Source organism: Aegilops tauschii, chromosome 5 (genome assembly GCF_002575655.3).
Source record: "Aegilops tauschii subsp. strangulata cultivar AL8/78 chromosome 5, Aet v6.0, whole genome shotgun sequence".
NCBI classification, from domain to species: domain Eukaryota; kingdom Viridiplantae; phylum Streptophyta; class Magnoliopsida; order Poales; family Poaceae; genus Aegilops; species Aegilops tauschii.
Genome location: NC_053039.3, coordinates 58589098 through 58593247, shown reverse-complemented (window position 1 = coordinate 58593247; position 4150 = coordinate 58589098). Strand labels below are relative to the sequence as shown.

The 4150-nt window shown below is 44.0% G+C and overlaps 1 long non-coding RNA gene across 1 annotated transcript; it reads left to right on the top strand.

The window, feature by feature from the left end:
- Window positions 1-244: 244 nt before the first annotated feature.
- LOC141023285 (uncharacterized) lies at window positions 245-3754 on the top strand. The gene is made up of 2 exons (XR_012184090.1): window positions 245-775; window positions 2222-3754. It is a non-coding gene; the product is annotated as an uncharacterized lncRNA (long non-coding RNA).
- The last annotated feature ends 396 nt before the right edge of the window (window positions 3755-4150 follow it).

Genomic DNA, 4150 nt, shown 5'->3' with positions numbered 1-4150 from the left:
ATGACGTGGGAGAATTACGACGTTCTTCGTCACCGCTTTCCATCTACGGAGCTCTGGAAGGAGGACGACACCGGCGACGACGTCGAAGAAGAAGATGAGGACGCACCGTCTTAAGGAGGGAGGAATGTCACACCCAACCAGCTGATTGGTGTGCCTTAGAGCTGGCTGGTGGGCCCAGCCAGCTGGCCAGACAAGTGGCTGCGTGGGTGACGATAAATGGTGGCCGCCTGTGGCCGTGTGGGATATGCGTGTGTTGACATTTCCTGTATCTGAATCCTTCCTCTGCAATTCATCCCTCCTTCTTCCTCCCCAAGTCATCCTTCCTCCTCTCGCCCCGATCTGGATCCCCTCTCCCTCTCTTCCTTCCTGGGGTGTTACAGGGCATCGCCGGAGCCAGCCTCCACGATCTGGTGGACAGCAGCTCGCGCGCGCCCTCCGTGGTTTCCCGCGAGTCCTCGTCGAGCTCCCACGCGCAGCCGTCGTGCTCCTTCTCTGCCTGCGTGCCCGCCGGTGGTGCTAGCCCGTGTTGCTGCATCTTGTTTCTCTGTTTCTCCCCTGCCGCCCGTGGAGCTAGCCCGTGGTGCTGCTGCTGCTCCTCTTCCCGTGTTGATGCTACTGCTCCTCTGCCTATGCTGCTATTGCTGATCCGTGTTGATGCTACTGCTCCTCTGCCTGTGCTGCTGTTGTTGCTGTTGACTGCCGCCATGACTGATGCTGCTGGTGCTATTTGCCCTCTGAAGAAGTTACTCCATCAGAGTACTGCTAGCTGAAGAAGGTACTCCATCAGATCAAGTGTTTGTTTCCTTTGTGCATGGTTCTTTCAAAAATATGGGAAAAAATAACTGAAAAAAGCACGCATGAGCAAAAATATGAGATCACATACAGAAAAATTGCACACTTCCATGTCTTAAAGACACCACCATTGGAGCTAATTGAGAAAATCCATAGCCATGGCAGGAGGGGATCAGAGAAGATGATAGGCAACAAAGCAGTTTTTAAAATGCATTCTTGAGTCAAGGTCCCCATTATTCCTGTCAACCGAATCAGTTGAACTGATCTGACAACCACACAGCGTCGTGATCCTAATTTGTCTTGGCCACACCCAGACACAAATCTCTGCATATGGAAGGAAAACTAATTTTGGGATTCAAGGCACTCTGATTTCCCTTTGGTTAGTTGTTTCTGTTTCATTTCCTTCTGAAACAGCAGTTTCTATCTGTCAGGTTCTAGAACTATCGAGCGAGTAAGGAACAAAGATCACACTGTTTCATTTCTGGAGTATATAGTTTTATGTCTCACGGTCTATTGTTTCTCTCTGAATTCTCTCCTCGCCGAGCTGTGTCTTTTCCTCCAGTATAGGTACCTGGGTTTGTTCTGAAGGTCATTACATGTTTCAGTTGATAAGTTACTAACAAAGAGACAAACCTCGTAAGCTGTATTAGCTTAGGTGGAACACCACAGCTTATAAGCACGCTTACTTTTCACTTCTTCTTAAGCTTGGCAGACTATACTGCACCCAAGGGCATATGATAGAAATCCCGAGCAAAAACCATTCCATGGCTGGTTCTAAACACATATTGACATAGATACAGTTTACTTTTTTTTTAACATATACAGTCAACTCCAGAAATCTGAAAACCATGCGATCCATATAATTTTTTGGCTTATATTTAAGGAACGAATTAAGCTACAAAGGCAGAGTAGCTTCTTTTGAGAAGACTACCTTTTGTTATAACAGGCAAAGTTTTAGATAACCATTGCATGATCACAGCTTGTTTTGTGTATTTTCTAGTGCGAAAATGGCCATGTAGCATGCTTGTCCTGCTGGTCCAGGCTCAGCAACAAGTGCCATGTTTGTTCTTATGATGCGATCTTTGCACGGAACATTGCACTGGAGAAAAGGAGGAGTACTTTTTGTTTAATGTGGATAAAATGCAGTGTCAAAATGCACAGAAAATTCAGTTAAAATGCATTTGAACTTGATGGTGCCATGATCATAATATGAAATTCGGTGGCAAAAGTGTTGACAGTAGTACTCCTCCTTCTACTAGTAACCTAGAGGCTCTTGTAAGCTAATGAGCCTTTCTATAAATGGTGCCATGGCAGCCATTTGTAGAAATGGTACCATGGCGGCATTTCTTGTTTGACTTGCATACTCATTTGTGTGTGTATATTCTTGTTATGGTACCATGGTGTACTCATCTTTTGTCATTGATGGCAGGAAACATAACTATGGATTTGAACTTGATGCCTCAAAAGGAAGAACATGAAACTATTGATTTGAACTTGATGCCTCAAGTGGAAGACGATGAAGCTATGAATTGGATGTCTCAAGAAGATGAAGGGAAAGAGGATGAAGCTCAAGAGGAAGAGGATGAAGTTATGAATTGGATACTTCAAGAGAAGAGAAGAGAATTGTCAGATAAGGAGAGGCATGGTGTTTACTTCGCCTTGCTAGTAATCGAGCTCAGAGATGGGTCTGTTCAACCAGACGACAAGCTGCTAGTCTCAAACCTGTTGGACATAAGTGTACGATCTGTTGAAAGAATCTGGGAAGACGCCAAAAAGAAAATTGCCGATGGCAAATAAGTAGATGTCTCAAGCAAGAAGCCAGGAAGATCTGGCCGAAAGAGAAAGGAGCTGGATCTAGAGAGGACCTCAACAATCCCACTGAATAAAAGAAGGACGATTCGATCTCTGGCACGGTCTCTAGGTGTGGCCCGATCGACCCTACATAAGAGGTTCCAGTTGAATGAGCTCAACCGCATCACAAGCACCGTGAAGCCTCACCTCAATCTAGAGAACAAGCTTGCGAGATTGAAATTTTGTATGTCCATGGTCGATGACAATTCGATCTCAACTTCTCGGGCTATGTTCAAACCAATGACGAATATGGTTCACATCGATGAAAAGTGGTTTGACATGACGAGAGTGAAGAATAGTTACTATGTACTTCCAGGAGAACCTGAACCGAAGCGCACCGTGTCAAACACTCACAGCATTGGGAAAGTAATGTTCCTAACAACTGTTGCCAGGCCTCGATATAACAATGAGGGGGAGCTAACATTCGATGGGAAGATCGTCATTTGGGCATTCGTCGAAGAGACTGAGGCGAAGCGGACAAGTCGGAACAGAACAAAGGGAACAAAAGTGTTGACATCAGTGAAAGTAACCAGGCCTGTGTGCAGAGATTATCTAATAAATAAGGTTATCCCGGCAATTCAGGATAAGTGGCCTGACGATGATGAGGGAGCAACAATATTCATCCAACAGGATAACGCAAAGCCTCATGTCCTTCCCAATGATGTAGCTTTTCGAGAAGCTGTGGAACAAACTGATCTTGACATCCGATTGCTATAACAGCCCCCAAATAGCCCTGAGTTAAATTGTTTGGACCTCTGCTTCCATAACTCTCTCCAGTCTCTAACCGACTGCAGGTCACCTACAAACATCCAGGAACTGGTACAGGGTGTGGAAGAGGAATTCAAGAACTACGATCCCGACAAGTTGCACAGAAGCTTTATCACATTAGAAGCAGTCATGTTTGAAGTTATGAAAGACAAAGGAGGAAATCAATATAAGTTGCCCCACTTGCACAAGGATCGCTTTCAGAATGCTGGACTGGAAATAACCAATGTATATTGCGACAGTCGGGTAGTTGTTGATACTAGGGCCATTATAGAAGAAATGGAAATTGCAATAGGAAAAGAAAATGAAAGGAAAGAATTAGCTAGAGAAGGGAAAAGAAAGAAAAGTAAAAGGAAGGGAAGGGAAGAAGTGGCCAGAGAAAGAATATAGTCAAGAGGGGACAAAGAGGCCCTTATGTCATGTAGTCAGGTGCTCCTTGTGTATGTCTTGTGTAATCTTGTGTCAAGAGGGGACAAAGATGCCCTTATGTCATGCCCTTGTGTATGCCTTGTCTAATCCTTGTATATCAACTCCTTGTTGGAATTTATTCGAATTATTTGGGTTATTTGAATTAATTTGGGTTATTTGGAATTATTTGAATTATTTGAATTGATTTGGATTAATTTTAGTTATTTGAATTAATTTGGGTTAGTGGACTAAATTTTTTGCTTGACAACTACAGCAACTAATGAGAGGTCCATTTAGCATGGAACAAATAAAAGGACAGTGGATGACAAGAATC